Source organism: Somniosus microcephalus, chromosome 2 (genome assembly GCF_052327205.1).
Source record: "Somniosus microcephalus isolate GS21.2 chromosome 2, FLI_Smic_1.0, whole genome shotgun sequence".
Classification (NCBI taxonomy): Eukaryota; Metazoa; Chordata; class Chondrichthyes; order Squaliformes; family Somniosidae; genus Somniosus; species Somniosus microcephalus.
The window spans coordinates 27471846-27497427 of NC_140988.1; the positions used below are offsets into that span (position 1 = coordinate 27471846).

The 25582-nt window shown below is 50.5% G+C and overlaps 1 protein-coding gene across 1 annotated transcript in view; it reads left to right on the forward strand.

Annotated features, from left to right (window-relative positions):
* The window catches only part of LOC147122622 (serine/threonine-protein kinase 32B-like), a 559191-nt gene that overhangs the window by 527400 nt on the left and 6209 nt on the right, over positions 1-25582 (forward strand). The gene's annotated exons all lie outside the window — the stretch shown is intronic.

The following is a 25582-nucleotide window of genomic DNA, read 5'->3' on the forward strand; positions in this document are numbered from 1 at the left end:
TGGATGATACGGGGCGGATGTGTAATGCCTTACCCCATTCCTTTTCATGAATTTTTGGAACTCGTCGGACACAAACTGTGGTCCATTATCAGAGCAGATCTGCTCTGGCAACCCGTTTCTGGCAAATATGATCCGTAGGACTGCAATCATTTTCTCCGTAGTGGTTGAAGACATCTTTATCACCTCAGGCCACTTTGAATGAGCATCCACTGCTATTAAGAACATTGAGTCCATGAATGGACCAGCGAAATCAATGTGCACCCGTTGCCATGGAGAGGAGGGCCACTCCCATGGGTGTAGAGGGGCATGTGGTGGTGCATTTTGGACCTTCTGGCATCCTAAGCAGCTCTTAGTTAGGTCTTCGATTTGTTGATCGATTCCCGGCCACCACACATAAGCCCTAGCAAGGCTTTTCATTTTCACTCCCCCCAGATGACCTTCATGTAGCTCCTTTAGCACTCTCTACCTTAACTTGGGTGGAATCACCACTCTGGATCCACACATCACTGTCCCCTGGCATACTGACAGCTGTTCTCTTCTGGATGAGAATGCTGGCAACAGCGAGTCGCCATGTGTTGGCCATCCCCTCACCGTCAATTCATATACCCGTGACAGCGTCGGATCATTGCGGGTCTCCTTCTCTATATCCGCGTTTGTTACTGGCAATCGTTCAATTATTGACGAATAAAATATCTCGATAGGGTCCACTGCTGGTGCTTCCTCCACCGTAGGCAGTGGCAGGCGCGATAGCCCATCAGCGTTCCCATGCTGTTTCGTGCTTTTATATTCTATTTCATATTGATTCGCCCCTAGAAACAGGGACCATCTTTGTAACCGCTGTGCAGTCATTACTGGCACGCCCTTCTTAGGATTAAAGATGGAGACAAGTGGTTGGTGGTCAGTCAGCAAGGTGAACTTCTGCCTATGCAGATAATGGTTGAATTTTTTTACTCCCCATACTAGGCTGAGGGCCTCCCTGTCAATCTGGGCGTAGTTGCGCTCGGCTGAGGTTAGTCAGTGGATAAAGAATTACACGGATGCTGTCCATAAACAAACAACAGGGCCTAGAAATTGGGTTGGTAGCGCCGGCGCTGAGCGCCTAAAGAGACCTAGAATTGGGGCGAAGCCCTATGTTGGGGCGAACGCTATGAGGATAGCGCCGACTCAGAAATTAACTATACATTTAGTGCCTGCGCTAAGTGTTTGCGCGCGCCCGCGAGCGCAAGCAGCTCGTGACGTCATTTCAGTGTGTAACGCCTTTTAGGAGCGCCTGAGCGCATATTGGGTGGCGCCCGGAGCCTTAGCGCCCAGTGCCAGTTCGAGGGAGGGCTAACAGGCCCTTCTCGGAGTAGGGCGGCGCTATTTAAAGGGGACAGCTCTAGTGCAGAATCTTCTGCCACTTGGCCTGCTCATTGCGATCGCTGCTAGAGAGAGTTGGCGAGCTAATGTGGAGCGGAGTTCTGGGATTTGAGCTTTACAGTACTTGGGACCTTCAACCCTGTCCGAAGCACTTGCAGCACTACACCTAAAAGCCTTTTGACCAACTGGCATCAGAATGGGAGCTTGTTTGGAGGGCGACGGCCTCATCGCCCAACACTGTGAAGGGGCAGAGAGACGGCGGGAGAGAGGGCTGGGATTGGCCAGAAGGAGGAGGGGCAATGGAGGTCGGCCAATCCGACGGGATGCTGCGAGGGTCTTTAGGCAGCAGGTGACAAGCCTTGACATGTCGGAGGAGCAGTGTTTGCGAAGGCTCCGAATCTGGAGGGACATTGTTACTGATCTGTGCCACCTGCTTGGTCAGGATCTGCAGCCGCGTGAACGCTGCAGAACCTCTCTGTCCGTGATGGCTACACTGACTGAAGGCCTCCATTTTTATGCCAACGGATCCTTTCAGTCAGCCATTGGGGACAATGCGACTGTCGCTCAGGCTGCAGTCCGCTGTTGCATCCGGCAAGTGACAGATGCCCTTTATAGGCGAACGCGTCCATTCATTACCTTCCCTCGGACCCTGCACAAGCAGGCGGAGGAGGAGGAGTATGAGGAGGAGGAGGAAGAGCAGGCGGAGGAGGAGGAAGATGGAAGGGCTGCTGAAAGTGGAAGGTCCATACATCAGAGGCTCCTCTGGACTCGTCTCGACACCCCTGTGGCGGAATGATGAGAGTCTTACCTCATGCGCACTTTGGATGTTTGAGGGCCTCTGCATGCCAACATTACTGAAAGTAGTCACATGCACCAAGCAACATTGAAACTTCTGTTTATTGACACAAAAGTCTTTCATTACAGCTAAACAACGTAAAGTGAACAGAAACCATAACTTCCAAAATAAATGTGACCTGTTCGGCAAAGCAGCAAAACTCAACAAAAATCTGCAACTATAACAGCAGGTGAGGGTGTCCTTGAATTTGGACAAACAAGCATCTCAGCACCTCCCTCTACAACTGGCCCCTTGAGGGAGAATGACTTCTCTTTCGCGCCCGGCCCCTTCCCTCCCTGCTGCTCCTACATAATTGCACCCCTGTGGTGGGCTCAAGGCTGGGGGACGCTTGCTGACTGTCTGGAAGCGCAGAAGCCCCTGAGGTACGGCCTGGCCGACCTCTGGGCTTGGAGGGTGCGGACGCAGGATGCTTGCTTTGAGCATGGCTGGAAGCAGTGTGGGCTGCAGGTGGTGGCAGCTGCAATGCAGGCGTCCCAGCGCTGGCATGTGCAATGGTCTCCTGACGAGAGTGGACACCTGCACCATGGTTGGACGACACACTGGCTATCTGAGGGGAGCGGCTCGGCTCATCCGCCACAATCGCAGGCTCCACGGATTCCTGGCCTTGTACGGGAGTGGAAGGGCCCAGGGTGATCCTATCTGATGCAGAGAGGGTGGCTGCAGTGAGACATCGCGCTGCGTCAATCTGGCTGTGGAGGAGCCCAGCAAGTGACTGCGTGGCAACAGTGAGGACCTGTGTGCCAGGTGCCAGTGCTTCGGAGAAGGCCTGGACAGTTCTTCCCATGGCTTCGGACAAGGCAGGAGCCGACCGCTCCACTGCCTCGGACAAGCCCTGCACAGACCTTTCCAGGGATTGTCCGAAGCCCTGAACAGTCCTTTCCATTGCCGACTCAAAGCCGTGGACAGTCCTCTCCATTGTTGGGCCGAAGCCCTGGATAGTCCTGTTCATTGTGGCCCCGAAGCCCTGGATAGACCTGTCCATTGTTTCCCCGAACACCTGGAGAGTCCTCTCCATTGTTGCGCTAAAGCCCTGCAGAGTCCTCTCCATTGTTGCCCCGAAGTCCAACATACTCCTAGCCAATGAATCTATTGACTCCGGCATCTTCTCCACTGCAGCCATCAGCTCCGTGTGTCTGACCCGGGCCTGTTTGCTCATCTCTGCCAGGCGACGGACCTCATCTGCACTCTGTGCAGCAGTCATGACGACCTGCCTTGCCCTGCGGGGAGACGGTGGCCGAACTTGCCTATCCCCCCTGCGTTGCTCCATGCCGCTTGGTCCGGCAACTGGTTCATCTCAGAGCCACCCCCCCTCCCCTCCAGGGGACTACTATCCCCAGTCTGCAGATGTCTCAGCTCCCCAGATTCTGCAACGGCTGGTCCGGATTCCTCCTGGTCCTCGCCTCCGGTGGCACTGGCACTGGCAGCTTCAGCACGTTGAGCCCGAGTTGGTGCTGCTTCATCTGAAAGTGGGAGGTGGAAGAGTGGCTTTAGCAAAAGGACAGGTTTGCTGAAAGGCATGCCAGATTGCGGCATGGCTCTGACATGGCTGCACACTGAGGATGCATGCTGGTGGGGGGACCAAGTGGAAGGCAACAGGTGGAAAAGGTGAGAGTCTTACCCTCGCTGTCAGTAATGGGGTCGGCAGATGCAGTGGTCACTGGACCAGACAGACGTCCTCCAAGTATCTGGTGCACTCTCTCCTCCAGATCCGTGAGAGTGACCACTTGTGCAGGTCCGCCACCGGTTCGACGCTGTTCTTTTCTAATCTGCGCCATCTTGGACTGCAGGGGAAAGAAGGGGAGGTTCTGTTACATGAGGCCTTGAGACATCATCGCATGCCCCCCATTGTGCAAGAGCCCTTACATGAGGCCTTGAGACATCATCGTATGCCCCCTATTGTGCAAGAGCCCTTACATGAGGCCTTGAGACATCATCGCATGCCCCCTATTGTGCAAGAGCCCTTACATGAGGCCTTGAGACATCATCGCATGCCCCCCATGGTGCAACAGCCCTTACATGAGGCCTTGAGACATCTGTCCATGTGTCTGCCCAGAAAGGGCCATGGGTGCTGATGCACTATCAATTACTCAAAAGACTGAGGTTAAGCGAGTAACTAACAGGCTTTTATTAACAAGAGAATGAAGGTGTGCCTCGAGTGGTCGACCAGTCCAGAATACAGAGGGACTGTGGAGCAGTCACCTTTATACCTGGACTCGTGGGAGGAGTCAGCCGAGGCATGTACAGACATGTACACAGTGGAATACAAATACACACACAGGCAGGTATAACAGTGGTTTACCACATTCACCCCTTGTTTAAAAATGAGTCCGGCGGGGTGAAGTGTATTAAAAGTTTGTGTATTGGAGTCTCTCCGGAGGTCTTGTCTGCCGCTGTGATCGACGTGGCGACGGCAGGGGTAGTGAAGCATCCGGCGTCGAGTCCCGCGTAGGCTGGGGCACTGGTGTGTAGTCCTCGTGGGTGTCGAGCGGGTCGCGGGGCCCAGGCATGCCGTCTGCTGGGGTTGGATATTGGATCGTGGGAGGGGGTGGTAGTGGGTAGTGGGTTACTGGGGGCCCCGAGGGTGCGAGGTTTCGTATGGAGACTGTGTCCTCCCGCCCGTCCGGGTACGCAATGTAAGCATACTGGGGGTTGGCGTGGAGGAGGTCGACCCTCTCGACCAGGGGGTCCGTTTTATGGGTCCTCACGTGTCTTCTCAGTAGGACCAGCCCTGGGGACGTCAGCCATGGCGGTAGCGATGTCCCCGATGTGGACTTCCTTGGGAAGACAAACATTTTCTCATGAGGGGTGGCGTTAGTGGCAGTGCAGAGCAGTGACCGAATAGAGTGGAGTGCATCGGGGAGCACATCCTGCCAGCGGGAGGTCGGAAGGCCCCTAGACTTTAAGGCTAGCAGGGCGGCCTTCCAAACTGTTGCATTCTCTCTTTCCACCTGTCCGCTCCCCCGGGGGTTGTAACTGGTGGTCCTGCTTGTGGCAATACCCCTAGCGAGCAGGTACTGACGGAGTTCGTCGCTCATAAACGATGAGCCCCGGTCGCTATGGATATAGCTGGGGAAACCGAACAGGGTGAAGAGGTCGTTCAGACATTTAATGACCGTGGCACTGGTCATGTCCTGGCAGGGGATGGCGAACGGGAAACGGGAGTACTCATCAATAATGTTGAGGAAGTACACATTGCGGTCGGAGGAGGGGAGAGGCTCTTTAAAATCAACGCTCAGGCGCTCGAAGGGGCGAGTGGCTTTTATCAGGTGAGCCCTGTCTGGTCTATAAAAGTGCGGTTTGCACTCAGCGCAGACTTGGCAGTTCCTGGTCATGGTCCTGACCTCCTCAATGGAGTAAGGCATGTTGCGGGCCTTGATGAAGTGGAAGAACCTGGTGACCCCCGGGTGGCAGAGGTCATTGTGGAGGGCCCGCAGTCTATCGATCTGCGCGCTGGCGCAGGTGCCACGCGATAGAGCATCCGGGGGTTCATTGAGCTTCCCGGGCCGGTACAAGATCTCGTAGTTGTAGGTGGAAAGTTCGATTCTCCACCTCAAGATCTTGTCGTTTTTGATTTTGCCCCTCTGCTTGTTGTTAAACATAAAAGCGACTGAACGCTGGTCAGTGAGCAGGGTAAATCGTTTTCCGGCCAGGTAGTGCCTCCAATGACGCACAGCCTCCACAATAGCCTGTGCCTCCTTCTCAACAGTGGAGTGTCTGGTCTCCGGGCCCTGGAGGGTTCGTGAAAAGAAGGCCACGGGTCTCCCCGCCTGATTAAGGGTAGTGGCCAGGGCAAAGTCGGACGCGTCGCTTTCCACCTGGAAGGGGATGGATTCGTCCACTGCATGCATGGTGGCTTTGGCAATGTCTTCCTTGATACGGTGGAAGGCTAAGCGGGCCTCTGCCGTCAAGGGAAAAGAGGTGGACTTGATCAGCGGATGGGCCTTGTCCGCATAGTAGGGGACCCACTGGGCGTAATAGGAGAAAAACCCTAGGCACCTCTTCAGGGCCTTGAGGCAGTGGGGCAGTGGGAGTTCCATAAGGGGACGCATCCGGTCGGGGTCGGGACCGATGACTCCGTGTTCCACAACACAGCCAAGGATGGCGAGGCGGGTTGTGCGGAATATGCACTTCTCCTTGTTATACGTCAGGTTCAGGAGTTGGGCGGTGCAGAGGAATTTTTCGAGGTTTGCGTCATGGTCCTGCAAGTCATGGCCGCAGATGGTCACATTGTCCAGATATGGGAAAGTGGCCTGCAACGCATTTTGATCGACCATCCGGTCCATCTCCCTTTGGAAGACGGAGACCCCGTTGGTGACGCCAAAGGGAACCCTAAGGAAGTGGTAGAGGCGGCCGTTTGCCTCAAAGGCAGTGTACTGACAGTCCTCAGGGCGGATAGGGAGCTGGTGGTACGCTGATTTCAGGTCAATGGTCGAGAAGACGCGGTACTGCGCGATCTGGTTGACCATATCAGCTATGCGGAGGAGTGGGTAAGCGTCCAGCAGGGTGTAGCGATTTATTGTCTGGCTGTAGTCGATGACCAGGTGCTGCTTCTCGCCGGTCTTAACGACCACAACCTGGGCTCGCCAGGGGCTGGTGCTGCCCTCAATAATCCCCTCCTTCAGGAGCCGCTCCACTTCGGTTTTAATGAAAACCCTGTCCCCGGCACTGTATCGCCTGCTCTTTGTGGCGATGGGCTTACAGTCGGGGGTGAGGTTAGCAAACAGTGGGCGGGGGGGGGTGACTCTGAGTGTGGAGAGGTTGCACCTGGTGCGCGGCGGGCAATTTGGAAGCTGCTGGCTGCGGACTGTGAGTGGGGGGAGGGGTCCACCGTACGCCATCGTAACACTTTTAAGGTGGCACTGAAAATCTAACCCCAGTAGAACGGCAGCGCAGAGGTGGGGCAGGACCAGAAGTTTAAAATTATCGTACACAGTCCCGTCTACTAAGAGTGTCACCACGCAGTAGCCGCCAATGTCCGCCGACTGGGACTCGGAGGCCATAGAAATCCGCTGGTGCGCAGGCAGGACTGGGAGAGAGCAACGCCGCACCGTGTCGGGGTGGATGAAGCTCTCCGTGCTCCCAGAGTCAAAAAGGCAGGTTGTTTCGTGACCATTTACCTTAATGTCCATTGTGGACCGGGCCAGTTGGTGCGGTCTCGCTTGGTCCAGCGTAACGGAGGCCAGCGTAGGGGTCGGTGTGTCGCTGCGGGTATCAGATGAGGCGGTGTTGGGGGCCTGCTGCGTCCCGGCTGGCGTCCAAGATGGCGGCGTCCATGATCCCCATGTGGCTGGAGGCATCCAAAATGGCTGCTGTTTCGGTGGTTCGCACATGGCTGGGGAGGCCCAAGATGGCGGCCCGCACGGCCTACATGCGGCACTGCTGGGGTTTGGGGTGGCTTTGGCCCTGCAGACGCTGGCGTAGTGTCCCTTCTTCCCGCAGCCCGAGCAGATCGCATTTTTCGCCAGGCAGCGCGCTCTGGGGTGTTTGGCCTGGCCACAGAAGTAGCATTTCTGGCCTTGGGACACTGCTGCGGTAGTTGGGCCGTTGCTGGGATGTGGCTGGGGTGGCACGGCGCTATGAGACGGTCCTACCGTGTCCCAGGCTGTCGTTCCCCGCGGCGTCCACGGTGCAGAGGAGTAGGCATCCATGCCCCGGTAGGCTGCGTCCAATGATAGTGCGAGTTCAGAGGCCTTGTTGAGGTCGAGGTCACTCTGCTCCAACAGTCACTGTCGGGTGTAATTGGACCTGTGGCCCGCCACAAAAGCGTCCCGGATAAGTTCCTCTGTGTACACGGCGGCCTTTACATCCTTACAACCACAGGCCCGGCCAAGCACAGACAGTGCCTGAAGGTATTCCTCGGTCGATTCCCCAGGTTGTTGTTTACGACTCCCCAGGAGGTGCCTGGCGTACACCTCGTTCACTGGGCGCGTGTACTGGTCCTTGAGGAGCTTGAGAGCAGCCGTGTACGAGGTCGCGTCCTGGATGACCGAGTACGCTCAGTGGTTCACTTTGGAGGTCAGGACATCCAGTTTGTCCTCATCCGATTTGACCGTTGCAGCGGAGGCGATCAGGAATCTTTCAAAGCACTTAAGCCAGTGAGCAAACTTGGTGGATGCGTCCGCCTCCTGATGGTCTAAGTCCAGGCATGCTGGTGTGAGGATCTTCTCCATTATAAAAAATCTTGTTAATAAAATTGATGCGCTATCAATTACTCAAAAGACTGAGGTTAAGCGAGTAACTAACAGGCTTTTATTAACAAGAGAATGAAGGTGTGCCTCGAGTGGTCGACCAGTCCAGAATACAGAGGGACTGTGGAGCAGTCACCTTTATACCTGGACTCGTGGGAGGAGTCAGCCGAGGCATGTACAGACATGTACACAGTGGAATACAAACACACACACAGGCAGGTATAACAGTGGTTTACCAAAGGTGCATACTGACAGATGGCCAGTGGCGCATTATTGCAGCAGGGTGCCCGAAGTCAGCTGCAGATGGAGGGAAGCACAAGTTTGGTAAACCATCACTCACCCTAACGATCCGTGTGAGGTCGTTGAATTTCTTCCTGCACTGAACAGGGGTCCTGGTATCCATGCTGCTGGAGTTGACCCTCACAGCAACCTCCCTCCAAGATCGTCGATAAGCCTTCTGATTTGGCCTCTTGCCATTATCTGGGTACAGGACCTGTCGACGGTGTTCAACTGCAGCCACCAAGTGGTCCAGAGCCTCAGTTCTGAAGCACTCTGCTCTCTGCCTAACCTTCTCGATAATGAACAACTTTGTACTGCCAGACAAGGGCGAGCGCTGAATCTGAGGCCTACAGGGCGTTGGGTGTTGAAGCTCAGTCTGACTGACCCACCCCTTTAAGAGCCGGCCGGCGCCTGTAGGTCTCGTGCTTTGCCGTAATTGAGTTCACCTGCGCTGCGCCCGTCCGCGTCGAAATTGAGTAGCGCCTGACCTTTTGCGCCTTAAGAGCACCGTGCAACGGCTGATTTAGCGCCTCAATCCCCTTTGGGGGCGATGCAACCCAATATCGCGCCAGGCGCGGATAACTCTCATCTGGCTATAAACTTAGCGCATCACCAGTTCTAACGCCTCAAGCGGGGCTATACCCAATTTCTAGGCCCAGGTCTTTACTGCAGGAGGGTCATCTCTAGACTGGAGTACAGAGGCATGCGCACAGCTTATATACCGGTGTGGTTACTGCCGGTACTACAGTATACAGGAGCTGTAAAAAGTAGTTCTGACTTAAAGCACATACACTACACCCGGCACAATCACTAGGTGCGGGTCTGTTCAGCGCCTCTGATGTCGCATTTGCTGTCTTTGTATTTAAGGGGGGCCATGTCCCCATTTGCTGTCACTTCTACTTCCACACTCCTGAGTGTTGCTTGAGAGCAAAATGACTGCACAGAGACAGAGGGCTGCACCACGCTTCAACAGTGACTCCCTCCATGTTCTTGTGGAGGGAGTCAGAGGACGCAGGGAGGTGCTGTTCCCTGGGAATGGATGGAGGCGAGCTCCTCACCAATCCAAGACAGCCTGGCTGCAAATAGCTGAGGAGATCACTGCAAGGCCTGTTGTTGCTCGCACCTGAGTGTAATGCAGGAAGCGGTTCAATAATCTCCTGCGTTCGGGAAAAGTGAGTATAAAAGCACACTTACCTTCATTCTGCTGTGCCTGTTATCACATCCCCATCACTCTGCATTGCCAACCCTACTCCTGCACATCCTAACTCACCCCAACATCCCTTGCACCATCACCCATCCCTGTCGCCCTATCTACAGAATTATATTCCCATCTTACTATGCACCCCTCACACTCCCCCTCAACGTTATGCAATGAGAACAACTAACAACTCAAAAGGAGGGAACTTGGTATTGGCACCCCACTCCATCATAGTCTCCCTCTAAACATCGATGCCATCCATTCATTATACTCATTCCATCACTCTCACTAAAACTACACTTCTTTCCCTCATTGCAGGAAAAGAGAGCCCACAATAAGAGGGAGAGGGAGAGAACAGGAGGAGGACCACCATCGCTCGCTGATCTCACCAGCACGGAGGAGGCTGGAAAGGATGCCAACCTCCATGGAGGACATAAATCGCCAGACTCAGGAGAACATGGTAACACTTCAAAATAGATGGTCATCTATGGAGGATAGATGGGCATCTATTGAAGAGAGAAACCAGAGGTTCATGGTGTTAAGTCTGTGTGTTATAGTGAGAATTACTACACAGACCACAAGAGTAAATTCAACAGGTCTTTACTGGTTGGAGGTCGGACTATACTGAATACAATATTATTACACTGTGCTTATATACCGGTGTGGTCACCACCGGTATTACGTATACAGCAGCCAAAGAAAGTAGTACCTTTCTTAAGGTGGACCAGGCTTAAGTTCTCTTAAGGTGGAACAGGTTACATACACCACAATCCTCCCTTTTTAGCTTAACAGTCATATCCCCAAATAAACATAACATATATACATATATAACTTCAGGTATAACAGTTCAAAGGTTCAGTCTCTCAGGAGGCTTTCTGATTTGGCTTGGATAACGCCTTTCAGTGGTCTCTGATTCTTGTTGTTGAGGTGCCTCCTCTAGTTGGTTGCCAATGTATTGGCTGTCATCATCATCAAATACATTCTCGGCCGAGGTAGATGCTTCAGGTTCATGAACGTCTTCCACAGCTGTCTCTGTCACAACCATGGGTTCGACCCTTGCTCTCGACTCTACCAGTTGATCCGTATGACGCCTTATCACATTATGACCAATATCTATGGTGTACATCAGAGGTCCTTGTCTGGCCCGGATTGTTCCGGACTGCCATTTGTCGTTTCCATAGCCCCTTGCCATCACTGGTTGTCCTACGTCGAAAGTTCGCGTGGTCTTGCTGTTAATATGCCGAAACTGTTTGTTTTCCACTTCCCTCCGCACATTTGGTTTTAACAAGTCCAACTTGGACCGCAACCTCCTGTTATAAAACATCATAGCAGGACTTTGGTTAGTCATGGCATGATCGGCGTTTCTATATGACATCAGGAACTTATCGACCTTGTGTTGCAGCGGAATCTGATCATCATTCATGGCCTTAATAGACTTTTTGAATGTCTGGACAAATCTTTCAGCCAACCCGTTTGTCGCCGGATGATATGGGGCAGAGGTATAATGTTTAACTCCATTCTTCTTTAAGAATTGTTGGAATTCTTCCGATACAAACTGTGGTCCGTTGTCCGAACAGATCTGTTCTGGCAATCCGTTCCTTGCGAATATTGTTCTTAACACTGCAATTGTCTTTTCTGAAGTAGTGGTATTCATCTTGATGACTTCTGGCCATTTGGAATGTGCTTCCACCGCGATTAGGAACATGGAGTCCATGAATGGACCAGCAAAGTCAATGTGTACGCATTGCCATGGGGCTGAAGGCCATTCCCATGGGTGTAGCGGTGCTATCGGAGGTGCATTTTGCACTTTTTGACACCCAGCGCAGCTTTTCGTTAACTCCTCAATCTGTTGGTCAATACCCGGCCACCATACGTAAGCCCTAGCAAGACTTTTCATTTTAACTCCCCGCGGATGACCTTCATGTAGTTCTTTTAAAACTCTTTCCCTTAACTTGGGAGGAATAATCACTCTTGTCCCGTACATCAAAGTACCATGGCAGACGGACAGCTGGTCTCGCCTTGCCGAGAATGCCGGTAACAGAGGATCACCCCATGTTGGCCATCCTTTCACTGTCACCTCGTAGACTCTGGACAGTGTCGGGTCGTTCCTGGTTTCTCTTTCAATACTTGCGTTGGTGACAGGTAAACACTCGATAATGGTCGAATGAAATAACTCAACAGGGTCAACTTCCGTCGTGTCTTCATCTTCAGGTAGTGGCAGGCGCGACAGGCCATCAGCATTGCCATGCTGTTTCGTACCTTTGAATTCTATCTGATATTGATGTGCCCCTAAGAAAAGAGACCATCTCTGGAGACGCTGTGCTGTCATCACCGAAACACCCTTCTTAGGGTTAAAAATGGACACCAACGGTTGATGGTCCATCAGAAGTGTGAATTTTTGGCCCTGTAGGTAATGATTAAACTTCTTCACTCCCCATACAAGGCTAAGGGCCTCCCTATCGATCTGCGCATAGTTGCGCTCAGCGGAGGTCAATGATCTGAATGCAAACGCGACTGGCCTTTCCGTGCCATTTGGCAATTTATGTGAGAGTACTGCCCCAATACCATATGGAGAAGCATCACAAGCCAACCGAATAGGCAGTGTCGGGTTGAAGTGAGCCAACACTTCCTCTGAGGTGATCAATTCTTTGCTTTTGCGAAATGCCTTCTTACAGTTTTCGCCCCAGTCCCATGGTACCCCTTTCTGTAAAAGAGCGTTCAACGGATGCAGCACCGTGGATAGATTTGGCAGAAATTTATGGTAGTAGTTAATTAATCCTAGAAACAACCTCAACTGAGAGACATTCTCCGGAGCGGGAGCCTTTACAACTGCCGCTATCTTGTCAGGAGACTTATGAAGCCCCTCCCGGTCAATGACATGACCACAGTACGAGATCCGCTTCTGGAAGAACTCACATTTCTGCCGATTTACCCTAAGTCCATACTCTTTCAGTCTGTTGAGCACCAGTTCCAAGTTAGCGAGATGCTGTTCATCGCCATCACCTGTGATCAGAATGTCATCCAGGTAACATTGTGTGCCTGGAATTCCCTGTAATACCTGCTCCATGGCCCTCTGCCAAATTGCTGGAGCCGATGCCACACCAAAAACCAGCCTATTGTACCGGTACAACCTTCGATGCGTGTTGATCGTGAGGTATTGGCGTGACTCTTCTTCAACCTCCATCTGCAAGTACGCCTGCGCCAGGTCTATCTTGGTGAAGTGTTTCCCGCCAGACAGTGAAGCGAAAATATCCTCAATCCGTGGAAGCGGATACTGCACCGTGTGAAGCACCAGATTAACGGTGATCTTGAAATCTCCACAAATGCGAACCTTCCCTGGATCTCCTGGCTTATTGTTCGCAGGACGTTTCATAACGGGAACAATGGGCGTAGCCCACTCACTCCAATCTACCTTAGACAGTACCCCTGAACGTTCTAGTGCTTCCAGCTCCGCCTCAACCGCAGGTCGTATTGCATAGGGTACCGGTCTGGCTTTAAAAAATTTTGGTTGTGCATGTTCATCAATCTTGATGTTTGCCGTAATTCCTCTCAGTGTTCCCAGTCCCGGCTGGAACACCTCTTTAGCCTCATCCAATATTCTGGACAATCGTTTAGGTTTGACAGCTGTTTCCCCGGAATCTACCGTTAGTGCTTGCAAGGAGTGCCAGTCCATATTCATTTTCCTAATCCACTCCCGTCCTAGTAGTGGTGGACCTCCTTCAGGTAGCACATATAAGTCCATTACTTGGCTTCCTTCGCCCTTGTGGACCACTTCTACCTCTATTTTTCCGATGGGGTACACTCTTTGCCCCGTGTACGTTTTCAATATAATCTCCGTATCCTGTAAGGGAATATGTTGGAATAACCTTCTGTAATCTTTCTTATTCATGACCGTCAATGCCGATCCAGTGTCCAATTCCATTTTTACTTGGACTCCTGCTATCTTAAGAGTGACCCAAATTGTCTGGAGGTCTGTATCCTTACCAACGTTGTGTATTCTTAAGCTATCCAGTTCATTACTGCTAGCGTCTGAATCTGACTTCTGTTCAGTCAAACTGTTCTTTGTCACCTTGTGTACCTTTGCATATTTTCCTTGCGGTGACTTTTTATTGCTGGTCTTCTTTCCTGACCGGCATACTTTAGCTATGTGGCCAAACCTGCCACACGTTCTGCATTCTTGGTTTTTAAGCCAACACTGGTTCTGATCGTGTGTTGTCTTTCCACAACGATAACATTTGACAGAACTCAAACCCAATTTGTTTGTACCGAGTTCCGGTGGCCGTAGCTGCATTACTGCCATGTCTCTCGCTGCGGCCTCGTGTGCTGCTGCCATAGTGACCGCCTTCTCGAGAGACAGCTGATTCTCCTCGAGCAGTCGCCTTTGTGTATCCTGTTTAAATAAACCACACACAAATCTATCTCGAAGTGCCTCTGTCAGTCCCGTTCCAAACTGACAATATTTTGCTAGCTTACGTAATTCCATCAAATATTCAGCATTGCTTTCATTTTGCCGCTGTCTTCTATCGTAAAAGTTAAATCGTTCCGCTAGCATCAGCGGCGTGGGGCTAAGATGATTTTTTAGGACAGTAACAATCTGTTCGAACGTCTTATCCGCCGGTTCATCTGGTGATAACAGGTGTTTCAATTGCCCGTATGTCTTCGCACCCATTAAGTTTAGTAATGTTAGTGCTTTATCTGTCTCAGGAATTTTATTTGCCTTACAATAGTTTTGTATGCGTTCTACATACATAGCCCAGTCTTCTATATCACTGTCGAAGGCATTAATGTTCCCATGTTTAGGCATCGTAGCAATTTATCGTATTTTTAATGTTATCTAAGATGGCGGCTTCCCGCTCTTGCCGTCGTCCTCCGCCCACAAAATGGCGGTTTTCCCGCGCTTGGCGGTCTTCACCCGTCCCCCGACGCTGTCTCCGCTTCACCGCGGCTCTCGCGCCTTCAGTTTCCCCAGACGCTGCGCCTTTAGCCCGAATGCGGCCCTTATCTCCGGTCGCGATCGACCTCACCGCCCTTATTCCTCCGTCTTCCCAGCCCCGTCTGTACAGCCAACGCAGTTGACTTTCTGTCGCGTCGCTGCCCGGCTTACCCACCACGAGGTAGTAGAAGAAGCTGACAGTCGCTGATGGAGGCTTCGAGGTCAGGATGTCTTCTGCACTCCGGTTGCTCGATGCCTGCCGCTCAACGTGTCTTCCCATAGGTGATGAGGGTGGAAACCTCTCTTCGACGTCCTGTCTGTGGACAAAGTCGCCGTGGAAATTACTGCAGCAGGGTAAGAATCGGACTCGTCGCCACTGTTAAGTCTGTGTGTTATAGTGAGAATTACTACACAGACCACAAGAGTAAATTCAACAGGTCTTTACTGGTTGGAGGTCGGACTATACTGAATACAATATTATTACACTGTGCTTATATACCGGTGTGGTCACCACCGGTATTACGTATACAGCAGCCAAAGAAAGTAGTACCTTTCTTAAGGTGGACCAGGCTTAAGTTCTCTTAAGGTGGAACAGGTTACATACACCACACATGGATGTCCTTGTTATGAGGAATGTCAGCACAGAAATAGGTCCTCATGGCCCCACTGATATGCAGCAAGGTGCTCTCCAGCTACTTGCTAGCAGAGAAGTGCGGGTGGTCCATGAGAGGGATGATGGTGGGAGGTGACATGCAAGTGGGGACACCTCTGCAAGCGCTCCAACTTCCCCACCTTGCCAACCCCTCGGTCAGAGCCCCATATGCTTCCCTGAACAGTGATGGCCGAGTCTGCCCCTGCACAGCTGCAGGAGAAGTAGACTTTGGCGGGGCCCTCAAAGGCTCCAAAACCCAGAGGACGACCATCAAAGGTGTCTAAGCAGGTGCAGCAGGGAAGTGAGCAGCCTGCCTCTACATCTGGTGAAGCCACAGGGGTAGCACCTTGTAAAATCACGCGTAAAAGAAAGCTCATACATAAATAGTCACTAGGGTAGTCACTTGGGTGTTTTCCGATAAATGAATGCTAAGGGCTCAATTTTGTCATAGGGGTGGGCTGGGGTCGTGTCATTGAAGGGATAATTACAAGCCCTAGCCCTTTTGGGCTATTCCAGATCAGGCGTATTCCCCAGACGTTCACCCTCAACTTAAGTTAGAGATAGCCGAATTCTATAAGACGCTTAAATGGGTCTAAAGGTTCAGGCTATCTCTTCCTAAAGGAAAGGAATGACTAAAGATGTTACCATACTCTGGATAGTACTTTTAATAAGTTGAACTAGACTGTAACCTTCCGGATATTATGAGGGTCCGGAATACCCCCCAGAATTCTGCAACTCCTTACAAAAGAGTGTACAGAATTTGTGGGTTCACGAGTCTGTACAGATTCACTCTTTGAGACAATTCTAGAAATATATAGTTTTATTTAAGAGCCAGCATTCAGTTAACATCTGTTGAATCAGTCGCAACATTAACAATTCAAAGTACAATTAGCTTACATTTCTTATTTCTCAGAGATCCTTATTCTCAAATCTTTACTTCATTATATTTCTTATTTCTTATTTCTAAATCCAGAACATCGTTACATTTCTTATTTCTTATTTCTAAATCCAGAACATCGTTACATTTCTTATTTATTTCTAAATCCAGAACATCCACCAAAAATCAATACTTAACTTCCCGAGACTCATAGTTAAAAACTTACAGAGATGCCTCTGGAAAGTTGAGAAATGCCCTGCCTGTTCAGCGTGTTCTGACGTTCTGTTAAAAAGCTCTTATTTTTATACCCTTTTGGCTTTGGTTTCTTCTTTGATGTTCTCTGCTGATGTCAGCTAATTGTCTTTATTGATACCTCTGTTTGAATGCTTTCTATGTTACTATCAATTCAACTATTGCATGCATAATTATTTCTCTACTTTTAGGTGTTCCAAAAACCATCATAAAAACAATGACAGCTATGGTTTCTGTTTGATGCCATTCTTACCGAAGATTCTTCATTCAATTCTTAATTTTGGCTTAACTGCTTTTTTGCAGACATTGTCTTTCCTTATTCTCCATGTTCAATACAAACACAATGCAATTGCTTGGTGTCTCTATTGAAGTTATATCTTCAAAGTCTTGTTGGTATGGTTTTTACTATATGTAAATCAAAACCACTTTAACTGTGTGTTTATTGTTTTCTAGCTATCTCAGTTGGTTGCATATTTAATCTTATGGTTCCTGTTTTCCAAGTTTAACATAAAACTATTTGTCCAGCAGATGTTTCTTTTCTTGATGTCATGTTTCAGAGGCACATGCCTCTTTTACTGTTTGTATTTCTGTTTTATCGTGTCAGCTCTTCACACTTTAAACTGTGTCTCTCATTGTGTTCGTTGCAAACCCTAGACTCTTTGGAAGCACCAATGGTTTGCTTCAATCTTTCATTGTTTTAGAATATTTAACTAATTCCCATTTCAAAGCTTGTTTACAACTTTGTTATCAACTGATCTTTTCTCAGAAGCCTGTATTCTGTTTACAGCCTGTCTGCTGAGACTTGTGCTCAGAAGCCTGTATTCTGTTCACAGCCTGTGTGCTGAGACTTGTGCTCAGAAGCCTGTATTCTGTTCACAGCCTGTGTGCTGAGACTTGTGCTCAGAAGCCTGTATTCTGTTTACAGCCTGTCTGCTGAGACTTGTGCTCAGAAGCCTGTATTCTGTTCACAGCCTGTGTGCTGAGACTTGTGCTCAGAAGCCTGTATTCTGTTTACAGCCTGTCTGCTGAGACTTGTGCTCAGAAGCCTGTATTCTGTTCACAGCCTGTGTGCTGAGACTTGTGCTCAGAAGCCTGTATTCTGTTTACAGCCTGTGTGCTGAGACTTGTACTCAGAAGCCTGTATTCTGTTCACAGCCTGTGTGCTGAGACTTGTGCTCAGAAGCCTGTATTCTGTTCACAGCCTGTGTGCTGAGACTTGTACTCAGAAGCCTGTATTCTGTTCACAGCCTGTGTGCTGAGACTTGTGCTCAGAAGCCTGTATTCTGTTCACAGCCTGTGTGCTGAGACTTGTGCTCAGAAGCCTGTATTCTGTTCACAGCCTGTGTGCTGAGATTTGTGTCTTTTAAACCCAGTATGTCCTTTATTAATTATATTAGAAATCTGTTCATGGTATCGTGTATTTCTCTGAATCATGGCTATTCCTTCACATCATCCGCTTTTCATGTTATCCACCCGATTCCAAATCGATGTGGGAGAATGATGCGATTTTCACCTAATTGGGCAATTGAGTTCCAGCGTGTGGGAACCCATGGCCCAATTAGTTTTTTCAGTCTGAAACTCGCCTCCGATGACATCATCATTGCTGCTGCACTTAAGGTCTGCAAGAAGCCTTGCTTCTTCTGCAGACTGCCAACCTTTTAGCCTTTGCTGGGAGAGGGACCTGGAGGCAATATGAGCAGCGGGAGACCTAACTCTGCTCCCAGATTTGATGACGTCGCCCTGCAAGCTTTGGTGGAGGGAGCAAGAGCTAATAAGAAGGTGCTCTTCCCTTCTTCAGGGAGGAAGAAGCCTCCCCAGCAGACGTAGGCTGTGTGGATCCAGGTGGCCCAGGAGGTCAACTCGTTGTCCCTGTTCCGCAGAACCTGGCTTCAGTGCAGTTGCATGACATTCTGCGCACTGGAAAAGTGAGTATGACTTTTCCATCACCCTCAATCTGATCACCATTGCCTCTCCTCACCAGCACTCAGCTTTAGCAACCTCCTCCTCCACATCCCACTTGACACTGACATCCCTGCACCCTGACCCATTCCCTCTCTCTCTATGGTCACATTCACCTAACTATTCGATTATGCAGCCCTCACACTCCCTATCACTGTGATGCTATGAAAACAACTTACAACACGCAGGGAGGGCCCTTGGTCTTGCCATCTCACTCCATCTTTGTCTCCTTCTAAGCATCTATGCTATGGATTCTCTACACTCACTCCCTCATTCTCACTCAAACGCCACTTGTCTCCCTTATTGCAGGAAAAGAGAGCTCACAATAAGTGAGAAAGAGCGAGGACAGGAGGAGGGCCACCCTCAGTAGCCCACCTCACCCCTTGGGAGGAGGTGGTCCTGGAGATCGTGGGACTCGAGGACGATGTGCAAGTGGGGGACGGACAAACGGGTGCATCAGAGAAAGCTGGTGACAGAATAGTTTTTCATCTCTCTCATTGACATTGCATGAGTCGCTGATAATGATTCTGAAGCTCTAACAGATGGACTTATGATCATCTGCAATATGCAATGTGCATGTAACATTGGCCTCACATCTCTGACTCTTTCCTTTACTCCCCCACAGGACCATCGCAAGCACCCATCCCCACTATCCAGGAGGAAGAGCATGAGCCTCCAGACTCCTCAGTGGAAGCTGCAACCTCTGAGGGCGCAGCGTCAGCAGAATTCAGCGCACCCAGCACCAGCGCAGACACTCACACCTCAGTGGGACCATCGCGAGATAGAGTAGTGTTGTCACCTGGTGTATCACAGCTCACAAGTGAGCATCAGCAGACTGTGGAGACAAGGACAGCAGTGCAGAATCCTAGACAGAGGGCGCAGGACTCTCCCAGCACGGCTCAGCTTCATGTCGACCCTCTGCCTCTGGGTCCATCCAGAAGAACAGCGGTGCTGGAACTCCAGGAACAGGTGCAGGAGTCTCTGGCAGGTTTTGTCTCCAGGGTCACTGCGAGTGTGGAGCGAATGGAGGAGTCCATCGCGAACATGAGCAGAGCCTTTGTGGAGTCATTGGCGCATGAACGCAGCACCATGGAAAGGATGGCAACCTCCGTGGAAAGGATGGCTACAGTAGATGAGAGGATGGCTACAGCCATGTAGGAGCTAAGTTGCCAGAGTGTAGAAAACAGGGTGAGTGTTCAGAATAGACTGACATCTCTGGAGGAGCGATGGTCAGCTATTGAACAGAGAAACCAGACCTTCATGGAAGTCCTTCTGAGTAGGACTGCCAGTGTAGATACGGGTCCCCATGGCCCCCCTGATATGCAGCAAGGTGCTCTTAAGCCACTTGCAAGCGCTGAGGTGGACCTGACCCATGAGAGGGATGTTGGTTGCAGAGAACAAGGAAGTGGGGGCTCCTCTCCAAGCATTCACACTTCCATACCACTGCAGAGCCCTCGGTCAGAGTCCCCACCCAACTGAGATTGGCACCTCAACCCCTGCACAGCCGCAGGAGCAGCAGACTGTTGCCGAGCCATCACTGGTTCGCAACCCCAGAGGACGCCCACCAAAGGTGTCGAGACATGAGCAGCAAGAAAGTGAGTAAGGGGCCGCCACATTTGCTGATGCCAAGGGGGAACCACCACGTAGGAGCATGCGTAAGAGAAAGATACTGCACAAATAGTCACAAGGGTAGTCACTTGGGTGAAATGTGATCTTTAATGTTGAGAAGCCATCAGTTGGTTATTGTAAATAAAAATTCTGATGGCAACTGTTGCAGTTGTGGCGTGTGTCATTTCGCTAATGGGACTTCCACATTGAGGGTTTAGGATTACTTGCAATTGTCAGTATGGTGGTCAGAGTGCTAGGAATCCGCAGGTTCTTGGCCATTGTCGATGGTCTGATAAAAAGGTGCGAGACAGAATTGTTTGATTGTGTAGGCTAAGCAAATCTGGCCAAGATGAGTGCGTCCCTTGCATCCCGGGCAGCAATGTGGCCGCGCTCTGGCGCCTTCTGGCCTGTGCAGCTTCAGGTGGTGAGCAGCAGCTTGGCGCTCCTGTTGTTGCTGCTGCTGTTGGTGGTGCTGTTGTTCATGGTTCTGCTGCTGCCACGGCTGGTCTTTATCCTCATCTGATGTCCAGGAGGAAAGGAAATAAATGGTTCCCATGCTTCTGGTATATGCCTCAGTTGAGGAAGCGCTCAGTCAAGGTGGTGAGAGGGGTTTCCCAGGAGGTCACACTGGAGATGGGTGTCAGGCTCCAAACTTTCACAGCTATGATCATGCCTGCTAATAGTTCCCCCAGACCTGAGACAACAAAGCCCTGCCACCTGCAAATGATGACTGACCAAATCTCATATTTAATGGTGGAGCTGCAGCTGATAGTCAGCAATCCAATTGTGCTACCACCAGGTTTCACCGTCTTGTTTCAGAGGAGGCGTGCATCATGTCGGAAAAGAGTTAAAATCAGAAAGGCCTCTCAAAATGGGATTATAGAGGCAATTCAGTGGTTGTTAAAGGCCTTAAGGGCCTATCCCGCCTCTTGGAGGCGGGACAGAGACAGGATCAGAAACCACGCATTTGGGAAAATTGCTTGGAGGCGGGATGAAGGCGGGGTCGGGCCCGCCCGCCATTTTTTGCAATTTTAACACCCCACACGCCTCCATTCCCACCTCCTCGGGCCTGGCAAAATCGAGCCCTAAGTCTCAGTTCTTTTATTTTGTTGTAATCAAGTAATGTATTGTGAATGATTGATGTTGTTGCCATATGTATTGTCAAAAATTGAGGTGGCGCAGCTAAGTGTCCTTTGCTGATTGGTGCGCTCGGCTCGTTAAGAAAAAAGCATTTCACTGACTGGATTTCACTTGTTGTATTTGGTTATGTGACAAATAAAATTGAAATTGGTGATTGAACTGTTCATTGTCTATGGTGTGGCAGTGCGGTAATGCCAACCTTCATGTGTAAGTGGCAACCACATGTCTGTGCTGCATAAAGTTACGTGAATCTGGCAATGATTAGGCCGTCCCTGGCATCATGGGCAGCAATGTGCGCGTGCTGGTCGCACTGGGGCAGCCGCCTCCTCCAGGTCTTCCTCTTGCTAACCCTCATTCTGGTCATCCACCTCCTCCTCCTCTGAAGAGGCTGTGCGCGCTGCGAATTGTACCTCATGCAGCGCTAACCCTCACTGCAGTGCGATGTTGTGCAGGGCGCAGCAGACAAAAATGATTCTGGAGACCCTGGCTGGTGCGCACTGAAGGGCTCCACCAGATCTGTCCAGGCATCTGAAGCGCATTTTGAGCAACCCAATGGTTTGCTGTATGAGAGATCGGGTGGAAATGTGGCTTTGACTGTAGCGCTTCTCAGACTCGTTTGAGGGCCTCCTCAACGGTGTCATTAGCCACGTCTTCAGGGGATAGCCCTGGTCTCCAAGGAGCCAGCCGGAAAGTTAGTTTGATGGTGCGAACAGCTGAGGGACAGTGGACTGGCGCAGGATGTAAGAGTCATGGCAGCTGCCAGGGAATCTCGTGCACACATGCGTGATGCTCTTCCTATGGTCGCAGACCAGCTGCACGTTAAGGGAGTGGAGCCCTTGCGGTTTACAAATGCTGCTGGGTTATGATGGGATGCCCTGAGTGCCACATGTGTACAGTCGATGACACCCTGCACCCGTGGGAAGCCAGCCAGATTGAGGAGGCTGAGCGCCCGCTCGGTAACACTTGTCTCATCAGTGGAAAAGTGGATGTAATTGGCGGACTTGTCAAAGAGGGCATTGGTGACCTGCATGATGCACCTGTGGGCAGCCTACTGCGGGATGCCGCTAATGTCTGCTGCTGATCCTTGGAAGGACCCAGACGCAAAGAAGTTGAGGGCGGTGGTGACTTTAACAGCCACTGGTAAGGCATGTCCACCCGCTCCTCTGAGCTGCAGGTCTTGATCGAGCATTGTGCAAATGTCTGCGACTACCTCTCGCGAAAGTCTCAGCCTCCTTTGGCACTGCTGCTCAGTCATGTTGAGGAAGTTCATCCTCTGCCTATAAACCCTGTGTTGGGGGTATCTCCTGTGGCGCGGTGCAGCCCTGCGCTGATGGCCTCTGCCCTGCGCAGCATCAGGTGGTTGAGGAGAAGGTTGGCGCTCTTGTTGTTGGTGCTGCTGGTGTGCCTGGTTCTGCTGGTGCTGTGGCTGATCCTCTTCAGATTCTGAGGACCAGGATGAGAGAGTCTAAATCATTCCCATTCTGCTGTTATATAGGGCAGTTGAGGATGAGATCTTAAAAGCAGTCAGTCAATGGGAAGAGAGGTTATTCCAAGGAGTTGACAGTGCATATAGAATTTACAACACACACTTTGCAGCCTCTATACAAATCAAATGTGTCTTCCAAATCCTGAAATCAGCAACCTCTGACATTTGGCAGTGAACAGATGTGAGAGTTTAGCTTTTATACTGCAGTTGCAGCTGTGAACTATTGAGCTCGTTGGAACTCCTGACATACTCCAGCACGGTGGCATAGTGGTTAGCACTGTTGCCTCACAGCGCCAGGGACCCGGGTTCGAATCCGGCCTCGGGCGACTGTCTGTGTGGAGTTTGCACATTCTCCCCGTGTTTGCGTGGGTTTCCTCTGGGTGCTCCGGTTTCCTCCCACAGGCCAAAGATGTGCGGGTTAGGTTGATTGGCTATGATAAAAATTGACCCTTAGTGTTAGGGGGATTAAATACGTGGGGTTACGGGGATAGGGTGGGATATATGTTGGTGTAGGGGTTACGGGGATCAGGTGGGATATGTGTCGGTGCAGGCTCGATGGGCCGAAATGGCCTCTATCTGCACTGTGGGGTTTCTGTGATTCTGTGATCTGCGAATGACATGAAACCCGTTGAAAATGTGCCAAAATAGAAAAAAGGCCGGCAAAATAGCAGTTAACAAGCACTTAACAAGTAGTTAAGTATCTTACGTGCCTCCCCCACCGCTTGGTGTCGGGTCTGTTCTGAAATCGCAGACCCGACACTTTGGAAACTCACATGGAGGCGGGTTCACAACCCGCCGTCAATCATTCCGAATTTAACAGCTGACCCGCCTCTGAACCTGCCCTCTGAGTGCCGGCAAAATCACGGACAAAATCTCTGATGTGCAATGTAGAGGCAGCAAATGGGGGTAATTTTCATATGCACTTTGACAGTAAGCTGGCAGAGCGGGTTATTCGCCTGTTGAAAAGCCTGCTTGACTGAAGTGGGTTCTATAATGAGCGGACAATCCAAGCGGTGAAGATGAAAATTACCCTCAGTGACTCCTAGAAGCTCTCTGCCTCAACCTCCAGCTTTTCCTTCCCTCCCTATTGTTCAACCAACTAGCCTCCACTTAGAACTTTCCTGAACAGCCTACTAATATTGGAAACTCCTCAGTAAACCAGCATGTTGTGCCATCATAATACTCAATGTTTTTGAAGCTTTAATTAAATCCATGCTTATAATGACATTCAAGTCCTTGTTAAGTGATTTGATGATATTTACAAACTTTGTTGAAATTTTAGTTTTGATAATCTTCTGTAACTGTGGTGCACTATCCTTCCTCGTCCTTCTCAACCTCTCTGCAACCTTTTACACATTCGACCGCACCATCCTCCTCCATGCCACTCCTCCATAGTCCAGCTTAGTGGGACTGCCCTACTACTCTTACCTATCCAATCGTAGCCAGAGAATCTGCAGCAATGCTTTCTCTTCCCGCCCTCTCACTGTTATCTCTGGAGTCCCCCAAAGATTTATCCTACCCCACCCTTCTTCTTCATCTACATACTAGCCCTTGGCGACATAATTTACTGGGTGGAAATGATGCATGGGAGGGGTTAAAATCAGGCAAGTGAACTCACTGGCCTGAGGTCACTCTGTTCCTGCCTGGCACCATTTTATCACTGATGACTTTCAAGTCAGCCATGAATGATATGTTATTTGGGGTCCTGTGATGTAATTAGGACCCAACGCTATTTAAACAAGAAAAAGAAAGTCCTGCCCATTGACCAGCCTGTTAGGGGAAACCTGTCAGGATTAAAGACTGAATAGGCTGCAGGATTTAAAGTGGCCACAAGCTGCAGGCACTCAGGTCAGTTGTCAGGACCTGACTGCAGAGTTTGTGGAGGTGGCCACACACTCCAGGGTGGAGGGTGGTAGGTGGTAGAGTGGAAGTACCATGTGGGAGAACTCCAAACATGCTGGAAGTGGACTCCTCCAATATTTTCAGCCATGGTGGTCAACGTCTTTGGCAGACTTTCCAAAACCTCATATAATCTCTGGCGTGGCTCAAGCATTTTTCTTTTCATGACCGGACCCCAGAGGTCTGCAATCTCTGCAATCTCAGTTCCTATCAGCAGAGCTATGAGAGGACATCACACTCTGGTGAGTCATCTCCTGGGCTGTTCCTCCCACCAGTAACTGCTCCTGCCCACTTGTGCTGTGTGTTTCACCAAGCGTAGGCCCCTCTAACTTGCTATCTATGCCACTCAGGCTGCCAATTTCTGCACTGGTGCTTGGGTGGGACAACACACGTTACATTTGGTCCTCCTCTCAGGTGTCTTCAGATGGTTCTTCAGGAGTTTCCTGCTGCTGAGAGGAAAGGAACAAGAGTTAGGATGACAAAGAGAGGCTGATCATTCGCACATGAAAGGCTTCATCATGCTGTTTGAGGTTTTCAAGTTTTCTGAAGGTGCAATTGCTTGTGGTACATGAAAGGGTGCATTTGATAACCAGTCCCCTTGCTCAGCAGCGCCGCCAAACCGCGTCATCTCCAATGTTCAATGCTTTTGAACCCCACTTATTTCCAATGCCTCCTGCTCCACTTGGGTTAGGGCATGGTATTGGCTAGTCCTCCACCAGTCATAGCTCTCTCCCTTGTATTATGTGCTCTCTTCTGTCGATTTCTGCCTGATTGTGCTTCTGTGAAATACCTTGGGATGCTTTTCTACATTAACGGTGCTATATAATTGCAAGTTGTTGCTGTTTGTTCCACTATAAACATTTAAAAAAAAATAGATTTATGAGCTTATGGGTAAA